We start from the raw sequence: 12755 nt of genomic DNA, 5'->3' as shown, positions 1-12755 counted from the left end.
TTGTGTTATTTAATGGAAACACTGCAATTGCGAAATTGTGTTTTTCAACATTAGTGGGATATTAAAGTTTTGCGCACATTTGTAATGGAAATGCAGCTAGTGAGCACAACTTCCTGTTTCACAAAATATAAACAAAACTGGAGAAGCATCAGATTTTCTCTTTTGCCGTTGGTAAAAGACCACAAGTCATTTCTCCTGCCAGCGACTCTCGCGTTTGTTTTGGTTCCATTTACCCAGAATGCCCTGGTCTGTAGACCACTTCCTGCTTCTGGAGCAGACTTTCTAGGCAAACGGATTGGATTTGGATTAAAGCGGACTAAACAGTGCTGGTTTAAGTATATCAAACGTCTGAATCTATGATTATCAGTAAAACTTAAAGAAAACATCCCTGACCCAACGTTCTTGTCTCATTATAAGCTTTGCAGATTAAAATCTTTTTGCAATTCAAATACTTTTGCGCATGGGAGATCTTTCTGCAGCGGTATTAACTAACATCACAAAACAGAAGACCGTGCTGTTTTTATCTCAGTGGGTCACCCCCTCCCACATCTTTTCTTCTTAAAGAAAAGAAAAGGATGTTGCAGTGGTGAATTTGTGATTAAGGCCAGGAAGAACCCAGGTGTTTTAAAGGTTTGAACGTCTGTCACTGGTTTCCTCACAACCCGCCGGGACCTGAACTGACAGTATGGCTTCTGGATGGATTTAACTTCTCCACCAGATGCTTCCCTGACTCTAGGGTACAGATACTCAGGAGGAAAAGCTTGTGTTACATGTTTTCTCCCTTTTTTTTTTCATTTTGGGATATATTACAGAAAAGCTAATTCTCAAGGGCAATTCAGTGGTGATATTTCGCCTGCTGTGTTAGCACAGTTCATCATAATGATGCACAGCCTGGGAAGGTTATTTTCGAAAATATATTCATTTCATTATAAGCGTGGAGTTAAAAAGATACCCTCCAGAATGTGGTTATTAAAAAAAAAGAATATTTCTGAAAGGGTACACAAACAAAATGACTGAAGAGGATTAAAAAGAGCCACTGATAGCAGAAAGAAGACAAATATATCACTATTCTGACAAGAAAAAGGCAAACCTCAAGTGTAGAAGCAGACTGCATTTCAAGGTAAAGTTCTGTGATGAAGCTGAGTTTTATTAATTACACTCATACTGGGATTCTACCTGAAAGTATTGCTGCAAAAATCATCCCTATAAGCTTTTTAATTAGCTTTTTTCAACCATTACAATTCAGAAATACAAATTCTTATTTTTTTCCCCATATTGCCCACATTATTTTTGTCCAAGAAGAAGAAAGAAACTATTCTAATCTGTCTGAACTGAATAGATTAGGACTTGATCTAAAGCACTCCACACCAAAGTAATGCAAAAACAGCTGCCAATTCTGGCAACAAAAGGAGGTTTAAGATCTTGGTGCTTGTTTTTAATCAACAGTGCAGCTGCTTGTTCTGGTTTGTTGTTTTATTTCACAGTTATTGTAGAGATGTAACAAACAAAATGCCACAAACACAATAGGAAGTTGACCATTTTGGGTCACAGCTGAAATTTTAGGACAAAAAAGTGAACCTTCGTCCACCCAAAAAACCTCGGTCTCTGTTCGGATGAAGTGAACTCTGGTGCAGTTTGAATGCATATGTGAATATCAAGCAGACCAGAGACAGCTTCAAAAGCGGGAAGTGGACTACACCGCTGGGCATTCTGGGTAAACACAACCAAAACAAACGTGATAGTTTAGCGCAAGCAGGAGAAATGGCTCCTGCTAGCACCAAAGGGAATAGATAAATCCTACAACTAAAGTTTTTGTTTACATTTTGGGAAGAAGGAAGTTGCGGTCATTGTCTTCTTCAGAGGTTTTCATGTTGTTTCCTTCAGTAGTTCTTGGTGCAGCGCCCCCAGAGGCGAGGAGGGGAATAGGTTTTTCAAAGCTGTAGTTTGTTTGACACAGTGCAGAATGTTGAACCGCAGCAGCTGAAAATTCAACAAATGTTGCAATTCTGGTTCCCAACCAAACTGAGTGTACCAGACTGTCAGGCGGGGAAAAACACCCCTAGTTGCTTTTAATTTCTTTGTGGTTTCTTTGCATTGCTTTGGTGTGGAGTGCCCTAGAGAATACCTTCACTAAGTCCATACTCAGATGAAACGGACATGTTTGATTTGATAAAATTTTATTGAAAGTAATGCCCCAAATGTTTAAATATCCACACTAGACTTCTCCAGTGATCATAATCGACTGCTAGTCGTCTTCTAGTTTCATCTCTTTTTTTCAAGGGTTTCATCCCGTTCCTCAGGCAGAAAATATTGAATGAGTCTGGGTAGTGGAAAACGAGTGTCAAGAAAATGTGCAACTGCAGCAGAATAGCAATTTAATTGCTCTTTGACTTACTCGGCTCGAGTGATGATCGTTGTAAAATCACCAGCCAATCACTCCTTTGTGTGCGCAGAATAAAAAGGACCAAAGACGGCCAGCAGTCCTAATGTTGACAGCACGTCTGGTTGCCTTGCGTACACTTTCTTCAGAAGACATCTTGTCATAAGGGAACATGAACCATCCTCCTTTAATTTTTCCTGCTTTACACAGACATAATGCTGGATAAACATTTATCTTCTTTTTGGTGCTAAGAGTAAAGAATCCAGGTGCGTTTATGTGGGACAGTACAGCTTTTTATTCTTTTCTGCTCTTCCTACAAATTGCAGTAATGTCCCACATTTTTACTCGCGCTATTTTCCAAAAAATCATGTCTGCAGGGTGAATGCTTTTCCCCCCAGTTTACCAGATCCACTGGCGATTAAAGAAAGTTGGGAGTACGTCAAGTGCAGGCTGACCTGTCGCTGTCTTTGCTGCCCAGATGGGAAACATTTTCAGAAATGCTATGAAAATAACGACTTAAGCTGTGTAGATTTCTATTGTAAAACAGAGAAAATGGCCGCAGAGGAGAGGAAATAAAATGGGAACAAATGTTTCCTTGCTAAAACCCTGGAGAAGTAGAGATTTAGAAAAATAGCTGAAAACCACATCACTTACCACAATGGGCTGCACAAGTCGGAGTGCAGGAATAAGTGCTGATGTATAAATTTTGTTGTTTTTAAAAATCAGTTTGCACATTTTTCTACATCCATTTGGGTTTCTCCTGTTTCTAAAAACAGTCCAAGCACTTAGAAAAAACACCCAATTCTGGTGTTTTTCTGATACTAAATGTTTTTTAGTATCAGAAAAACGAGACATTTCAAAAACCTTCAGAATGTAATGTCACAAATCGAAAGGCACTGCCCGTCGCCTAGCAACCCCAATGAATTTCAACCGGTTGCCTAGCAACAAGAGGAGCTCCAACACGATTAGTCTGCTCAGATTTCTTAGGGTTTTGCTTTCAAAAATAATATCCCAGACAAGATGAAAATAAGAGAAAGTATGACATAATTTCTTGGAACAAATTTAGATTTCTTGAAACGGGTAACATAAAATTTTTAGTTTTATAGAAAACATGTTTTTGACATACCTGTTGAAAATAGGATTTTCTTGTATATCCTTAAGATAAATTTAATTTTTCTAAATGTAATAATACTTTATTTAAAAATCATGATTTTCATGAGCAGGGTTTCCTAATGTTGTCTAATTTGTGGCTCTTTGTTTAGTTTGGCTTCTTCTTGAGCTGGATGACTCGTTCACATTTTGAGCGTTTTTGAACTTCCATTTGGGTCTGTTTTATTTCTAAAAACAGCCCAAGCACTTAAAAACCAAATACCTTTTCATTTTTTGGCTTTAAGGTAAAATTGTTGGTGTCTGGAAGATGTTCAATTTCAAGAACCACAAGCATGTATCGTCATAAATCAGCCAAGCCCAGCCCGTTACCTAGTAACTCAGACTTCCTCGACGTTTGGGCAGCTGGTTTACAATGGAAGCTGGAAAAGACGAGTGTTACCTAGCAACACAAGCACAAAATGTAATGACCATGTTTTGTATCGCCCATAGAACTATCCTAACCTGTTCAAGGAGGCATAATAGTTTAATTAGGTAATAATTAGTGCTAAAAGACAGGAGGCTTCACTTGGACTTATCCTCAAGGACTTGATTCTTGAAATGGATTTGTCCCTTTCAAACTTGAGATTTGACTTGGACTATTCCCTAAATTACTTGAAACCTGACCTAGACTCGTGCTGTAAAGACTTAAGATGGAACTCACAGTTGTAGTTTGGGACTCAAGTCTCACAAATCTTTGTCTTTCTTAGGTTCTTATTAGAGACTTGAACTAGTCATTTAAAAATTGGAGACTTCACACTAACTTTCAGCGAATTGTAAAAAAATATTTGTGAACATCTCTGAGAATTATCCACAACTTTCAGCTTCTTAAGGAAGTACCCCCTTCCAGAGCTGGAATATTTTAACTGATTCTTGATTACTGTGCCAAGGGAAAAGGTAGGCACATTTATCAAATGGTCAAAAATAACTAAAATGCATACACTGCAGTGCAGCCTTATTGCATTCCCTGTGCACACACCGGTTCTCCTTTCTGTGACGTGTTGGCCTCTGTGGACCCATTCTTAGCCAGAACATTTCTTGCTTTGTCAAGTTAAAAGGTTCAGAATGAGCTTTCCACTATACCATCGGAGGTGAGGCAGTGGCCATTCTCCCTCTTCCTCAGTGAACACAACACTGCACAAACGGAAATGAACTGAAGGACAACTGATGCAAATGAGCCAAACTGCACAAAGGATGCAGGTTATCATTACTTAGGAATTAGCTTTGAGCCGTGACCTTTGCCAAGTGACACTTGAAGGTGATATAGGTTGTTCAGTCACTCAATCAGATTATAGTACATCAGACTCTCATGATATAATGATGAGACACGTAGAAAGAGCTTTTTCAGATAATCAAATATGATTAAGGTTTCTAAATGTTAAATATTAAAGGGCACAAAATTCACATTTTGGACATTTTAGTTCTTCTGTTTGGGTTTCTATTGCTCCTTAAAACATCCTAAGTACTTAAAAAAACACCTAGCCACTGTTTGGAAATAATTTAATGATCTTTGGTGTCTGAAAAGTGAGTCGTTTCAAAACTAGCAACCCCAGCCAAGTGCAGACCGTTACCTAGCAACCCCAGCAGAGTTCCGCATGTTACTTAGCAACCCCAGTGGAGCTCTGACACATTTGGTTAGTTGGTTTTACCTCTTTATGTACAATGGCTGCTGGAAAAGACAAGTGTTCAGTGGCTGACTTGGTGAGGGCGGGCGATATGGACTTAAGGTTTTATGGCACTATTGTGATAAAAACTATTCACTTCTTTTTTAGGTAACTGTATAACTGTGACTGTGTTACACAACAATTACAACCCCACAAACACAAATAATGCCCTTTAAAAAAATTCCAATTTGTAATTTGCTTCTTTTGAATTACAGTTGCGTAAGGAAGTGTGATTTGTATCACTAAGCTGCATACTGTGACTGTATTTTCAAGTTTGTTTCTTTGTTTTGAAGCATTAGTGGAGAAAATAGTCATCAAAATTATTATAAGAAATTCATCACAATTAATGATAAACAATGTGATAAATCCCCACCTCTACAACGTCTGCCTTCTAGAAACCACTTGCTGCATTGTTTTTAATTGTGCAGGAGGCTCCACTTCTGCTTTTCGAAGATGTACTTTTGTATAATTGTACATCTGTTTGCAGCCATTTTTATGTGTGAGTGTAAGCATAGAGTTGGGGGGCGTGGCCAGCAGCAACTTATTAGGATTTAAAGTGACAGAGGCCCTAAAGCAGCTCATTCTGTAATGATCAGACTAAAATCTCATGATCTAAGAATGATTTTGAGCAAAAAAAATGTTTTGTATAGACCACAGACATGTCTTAATCTGTTCAGGGAAGTATAATAGGTCACCTTTAATCTTTATTTGCTACTGTAAGATAAAATTTAATGATTTAAATCTTTAGAGTATTTATAATCCAACATATTTTAGAAAATAAAATTATAGGTAGTTCCTTAATGTATTATTATCATGATCTCTGCATTACTCTAAATAAAGATGATCTACCAGCTGTAGGTGTTAAAACCTAAAAAGCTTTTCTTTAAGATAAAAGACAGTTTATTTGATGTTGTATTGAACCACTAGATGGATGGAAACATCCACAGAGGGCTAAGCTAATAGGCTGTGGGTGTTCAGAGTGATTTTAATCAATTAACTTACAGCGGCTAAAAAATAAAATGGATTTTGTAGTTTTGCCAAATAGCACTGCCCACTCCTTTTCTAAGCCTAAAAGCTACATTTGTCCACAATATGAAAGTCTAGTCATGTCAACAAAGGATCAACCTGACCTGATTCATGTCAATATTTCATTGAAAAACTCCTGGTTAATGCAGCTTTGGATTGTGAAATGTTTCATTTTGAAAATATTTCCATAAGCTAGTTGAATCTCTTTGCCCTGTCGTGGTGACAGGATCAAAATCAACAAATTAATCTGAACAAAATGCAGAGTAGAGTCTTTAAACATGTGAAATGCTTTCTCACCCGTCATCGCATCTCATTATTCTCTTATTTTTACTTTATTGTGGTATGACTTCTCAAATTATTATGACTTTATTCTTGTAATTTTAATTGTACTTTTTTTTCTATGTATGGCCTCAGTTATCTGAAAATACTTCACATATCAAACATAAAACATAAAAGAAACTTGACATAGCAGTTTGATGTCTTGGCGTCTGTCTCTTTAAGAAGCGGGCGGTTTGCACCACTTTTACATGTGCAATCAATTGCACTGGCAATCTTTGTAGATCATGTGCAACAAAACCACTTACTGTGCATATGATTTGCTATTTTTTTGCTCACAGTCATCTTAATGATTTGTTTTTTTCTAAATGAAAAGCCTTTTTGTGTTTAGAAAGATAGTTGCTCTTGTTAATGCACAAGCTAACATAAGCACCTTAGCAGTTACAGGAAGTTAGAAAAGTAGACGTTTAAATTATTACTACAAAAAATATAGCACGTTTTAAATTCTCATCTTATTTTGTTTAGCATCTTAATCCTTTATTTGTCAGATGGCAACCTATTGTTTCTGTTTATGCACTTTACTACTGATAGAACGTCAGCACAGCCAGCTAGCTGCAATGCTAACAACTAAAAAATATATGTTTTTGATATTGATATTTACTAAATGGAAATAATTTTCCGCTTCGTAAAATGAATGCTAGTATAACAGGGTTTTATTTTAGCAATATTAAAAATGTGAAGTTTGTTCTTTGAATTTATTTTTGCTTAGTCAAGAAGTTGTTTCGTCAGACATTTATTGGTGTATGTATCAAGTTCTGTTATGCTGCATTTGGCAGTTGCTGGTTACCATAGTAACCGGTAACTGACAGTTCCGCCCCCCTTTTTCTGTTACCGTTGGTAACGGTAGTATGTATTAGGATCAACTCTGTGTTTTCTTTACAAATATAATATTTTAACATATATTTTAGATAAATGTAATCATACACAGTGTTTCATGAATAATTCTGCTATGTTTATATTTAATTTTCCAAACGTTAACCGCTGCCAACTGCTCATTGTATTTAATTTAATGGGGCTGGACTGATGTTAACCACCAACTAGATTTCCTCTTTTCTTAGAATAAATACAAGGAATCTGAACGCGTTTGTTGTGAAGTCAACCTATTGGATATGAGACGAACATAAAAGAGTCACACTAACATTTACGTCCAGGTACCGGCTGCTACATGAGGTTAGCAAAGTTAGCAGTTAAAAACAGCATCAATTAAACATGTTTGCTTGTTATACACAATTAGTAGCTAACAAAAATAAGTGTTTTGGGTAATATTGTGTCTCAAAACTCAAAGCTGCATTAACCAGTTAGTGTAATTCTGTACATTTTCCATGTTTCTTTTTGCACCCTCTCTCTTTTCGCTTTCATGTTTTTATAGTGTTTTTCCTTGAGCAGCATTATGTGAAATGTTGAATTGAATGTTGTTTTTTTTGTCATATTTCCTTTAAGCTCAAGTCAGAGTTCAGCTTTCTCTCAAGTTTGAGTGAAATGCACTTCAGTTTGTACTGTGAAATTGAAGACCAGAGTGGAAAGAATGAACATAGAAAGCTCTGAAGCGTAGAAGAGAGGCACTTTGCACTCCTGCGTGAACCTTTTTTATTTTTTCTCCCTTTACTCTGCCGTTGTATTTACATTCATGCCTACTGTATATCAAACCCTCGCTTTATTGTTTCCAAATGTGTGAACTTTGTAAGTCGTGCATTGGAAATTCAGCACAGTGTTTTTCTCTTCCTTGTTTGAAATAAAAACATTAAATAAACAAAGGCAGCAACATAATAATTAAATGTCTGCTGCTTAAAATATATTCAAGTCAAACTAACCACCATGAAAACTGGATGAAAATCAACTTACAAATTACTAAACAAATTACGGAAGATAAATACATATAAAACATTGAACATTTTCAGGGTGGTACAGTCAGGGGACAACCAGATTTTGCTATTGAATTTGCTCATTGTGAGCGCTCTCCAGGGTGCGGTAAATCAGTGTTTAAGCTTAGATTATATTGTAATGAGGTCGATCCAGACTGAGAGAACAAGAGGGCTCTTTTGAATAATTCAATGTGAACCTTTGGGATCTTGCAAAGACAATTATGTGCCTGTCGACTGTAATTTTCCTAAAAATTTTTTCTTTTTTTCCAATTTTTTAAGGCCACAGATTTATAGCAAAGGGCAGAAAATAAAAAAATGTATGTGTAAATACAGAATCAGAGCTTGTATTTTAATCAGATATAAAGTCAGAAGAGTCAATACAGATTAAAAAGGGCTTTATTAAGCTTTAAAGAAGATTAATCCATTATTTCAGTCAAATATGTTTGATTATTGAAGTACAGGCTTGTGATATGTAATCAAATCACCATTAAACCTTTTCTTAAGCAAAATAATAATGTTTCTGTTAGTTTTACCATTTATCTTGGATACTTTGTGTTGGTTTTATTCGTGTCAGTGACTCACACTGATAATGTCTTGAGTGTTTTTAATGCTTCAGTGTTTAGCAACAAACGCCCACCAACATTCAGGGGCTGAAATACTTTGAATTAATTTGATTCAGACAAGGAGATAAAACAAAACAGACAGGGACTGGTTTTTAATTTAAATGAAAAACTGAAACAAATATACTGTAAAAATGCAAGTTAGAAAAAAACTGCATATTAATTTATTTTACTCACTGCCAAAGGTTTTGCTAGTCAATTGATTTGTTATTTAGGAGATCATACATGGAAAGGAACTACTGACTCTTTGCCCAGTAATTAGGCAAGATCTTGGTTAAAACTCGACGTTTACACTCGCATGTGAAAATGGCTACAAACAGATTCACAATTATACAACCGTACATCTTTGAAAAGCAGAAATGGAGCCTCCTGCACAACCAACAAGAGAATGCAGCAAGTGGTTTCTAGATGGCAAGTCAACAACAAACCAGTTGTCTATTTCCAGCAGCCATCTACGGCAGTAAAACCAGCCGATCAAACGTGCTGGAACTCCACTTGGGTTGCTAGGTAACGGGTGGAACTCTGCTGGGGTTGCTAGGCAACGGAGCAGTGCCCTTCAAATGCGACTTGACAATCGGGAGGTTTTTGAAACGGCTCGTTTTCGAGACACCAAAACATGAACGTCTAGTTAGTTACTTCCAAATGAAGTATAAAAAAATACAAAAAGTGAATTTTGGATAATAATTCTGAGTTAAAGAGTTATCCGGTTCAAGAAGAAGCAAAAGGGCCACAATTTAGACAACTTTTGGAAACGTCTGTCAAAGACGTCCGTCAAGCCAGCATGAGAAAATTATACTGTCAAGTAAAGCATAAAATAGTTTGTAAAGTTTCATTTAATTCGTGTTTGGCTTTCACAGGAATCCCCAGAGACGAGTTCTTACAAATGACTAAAACATGATTCCATAAAAATGAAATATTATGAGAAATATAAACTTGTGTTAAGAAATGTGGTCATTCTTCCTCCTTTTTGTATCTTGTCTAATATATTCATTTTGAAAGCAAAACCTTAAAAAATCCAGTTGATTTACATTTATTGGTGCAAACATCCACAGTTTGTTGTTTCTTTTCTTCTAGCAGCCAGCAAAGCTACAATTACGTTGCTGTCACAAGCTGCCTCTGCACATAATAATAATCCATTTTTTTCCCCCCTTTGAATTCGTTTCACACTTAACAAATCACCGGCGTGGTTTTGAAGCATGAAGTTGACGGGGCCCGTTGTTTCGTACGGCGTGACAGTTTGTTTCCTTGTCAGCTCGGCTCTCGTCAGGGGTCACAGGAAGTCGCATCTGAAGCGTATGACATGAATGAAATCTTTATTGTGCCGCTCTTTTGCATAAATGTTTGAGTTTTAAACATTGTTTTGATTAGATCACAGGGAAACCAGTTGGAAAAAAAAAAGACAGGACTCGTCACAGGAACATGAGCCGACTTGCGGCTGAATCTAGATTTTTAACGATTACTTTTCTAAGAATGAGAAATGTAATGTTTTGGATGCCAGTGACCTTTTATTGCGTCAAGGAAACGGGTCTATTAATACACTTGATTAATTGAAGATCGGATCCAAAAGTAGCAGAAACAGAAGAAAGCCGGAGTTGTTAAATGTCATTTTTGTTCATATTTACCATTGTTGAAGATTAAAGTTCCAGCTTTGCCTACTTACACATTTCTAATGTTTTTTGTAGAATTACGAGGATAAAGTCGTAATTTTAGGACTTTATTCTCATATGACTTTATTCTTGTAATTTTTCTGTTATTTATGTATTTTGATTTTAAAAATATTATTAGAACTTTATTTACATATAATTTTGACTTTATTCTCAATATTATTTTATTCTCGTATTACTTTCACTTTATTCTTAAAATATTGTGACTTTATTCTAGTGCGACTTTAGCCTCATATTTTTCGGCTATTTTTGTGTTATTTTGACTTTATTCTTTCATTATTTTTGATATTATTACAACTTTATTCTCATAATAATTTATTCTCATTATTTCGACAGTATTTTCTTATTTCAACTTTATTCTCGTACAAGCCTTGTATTTCAACTTGTATAACTTTATTCACGTACGAGGTTTCTCTCGTAATAATCTCTTACTGTTTCAACGTTTTTTGGATTTATTCTTGTAATTTTATTTATTATTTTTTATTTTTTAGTGGTGTGGCTCTATCCGCCATCGTAGACTGGCACCAGATTAACATGGCTGTTATTAATGTGACCACCAGGGGGCAGTCATTGCACATACGACTGAAGATGGTCTGTGATGATTTGGTGAAACCTGTTTGTTGCTTTTAGGGTGAATTACTGTGCATTATTTGGCCTGTTGTGCATTAGTAGAGGGAGAAACATTGCTTTACTTTAAAAAACAACCTTCCATATTTCATAACGATGAATCCCTGCAGGCCCCAGTGTTGCAGATTAAAAAATAAATTGTTTGACCTGTTTCGTATGCACTTTTACATCTTTTTAAATAATCAATTTCATCCTCTGTGTGTTTTTATATGTATCTGCTATCTGTTTGGAGGGGAAAAAAGTGTTTTATATTGAAATGATTTCCATGATGTAATGTGAGGTGACAGAGTGTGGGCAGTTTGGACTTGGTATGGCTCTCAGGTAGATTTCCATGCAGGAAAAGAAACCCAGCAGTCATCAATCACTCTGAGTCAGGCTGGAGAGACTGGCATATCTATCCTCATTCGAGCTGTCTGTACCAATCAGGGAGCCAAATTACACCCAGGACCTAATGTGTTTATCAAGGATTATTAGGGGATTTTTCTCCGCCTTAAATCTTCTTAAGTGTTAAACTTTTTTCTTTACCGTTTTTAGATGACACCGTGAACGTAATATGTCGATTATTGGTTATTTTTCGGTTTATTTTTCCATGGCAGTTCTTCATTCCTGTCTGAGATCTCTTGTAAAGGATCCATAAACTTGCCTGTCAGTGTTGCTGCTGAGGGTTACGAATAAATGTAGTGAACTCCAGAACCGCTAACGATTTTAATAGTGGTGTTGGTGCGAATATTCCCAGCTGCTAAAAAAATTACCAAATAGATCTTAAACTTTACCTGTCAATTATATTCTGTGCACTAGAACAATACACTAAAGTAAAGCACACAAGAATATAAATTACTTTACATTTAAAAAGCAGCTTTATTTATTGTCTTCACTACATTTTTAGCAGCTACACTGCAAAAATTCAAAATCTAACCAAGTATTTTTGGTCTAGATTTTGGTGCAAATATCTTAGTAAATTTGAAATAAGACAAAACTAACGTACAAGCAACTTTTTAACAAAACATAGGAGGTTGTTATAAGTCAACAATTTCTTAATGTTGATAAAAAAATTTACTAGTTCTACTGACAGATTATTTAATTTATACAGAATATGTCTTGATCTAAGTAAAATAATCTGTTTTTTATTATTTGTCACAATAAGATCTGCTTTTACTAAAAACTATGCATGCTAACATCTATCTGTGCTAATAGCTAATCATACTAATGGCTACCAAGCTAACAGATTTTGTTTAACAGTGAATTTCAGTTGTTTTTTTTTGTTTTTTACATTTCATTACTTTAGCCTAGGGATACATTTTCTTTGTTTTAATTGTCTGAACCAAATTACATTGGTGTCAATCTGTAGTGATACAAATTGCCATTGGTAGTTAAACAATAATAATTCAAGCTAATAGCTATGCTAACACCCAAGCTAACAGCTATTGACT

At 35.8% G+C, this 12755-nt stretch overlaps 2 long non-coding RNA genes across 2 annotated transcripts in view; one reads left to right on the top strand and one right to left on the bottom strand.

The window, feature by feature from the left end:
• Nucleotides 1–12755, top strand: part of LOC145549352 (uncharacterized) — an 89410-nt gene that overhangs the window by 34408 nt on the left and 42247 nt on the right. The window lies entirely within an intron of this gene.
• Nucleotides 2161–3298, bottom strand: LOC103456691 (uncharacterized). The gene is made up of 3 exons (XR_532292.2): nucleotides 3035–3298; nucleotides 2396–2580; nucleotides 2161–2320 (listed from the first exon to the last, which is right to left on the bottom strand). It is a non-coding gene; the product is annotated as an uncharacterized LOC103456691 (long non-coding RNA).

Source organism: Poecilia reticulata, chromosome 20 (genome assembly GCF_904066995.2).
Source record: "Poecilia reticulata chromosome 20, P_reticulata-male-v2, whole genome shotgun sequence".
In the NCBI taxonomy this organism is placed as follows: Eukaryota; Metazoa; Chordata; class Actinopteri; order Cyprinodontiformes; family Poeciliidae; genus Poecilia; species Poecilia reticulata.
The sequence above is the reverse complement of the archived record's forward strand: the minus strand, read 5'-3'. Positions and strand labels throughout refer to the sequence as shown.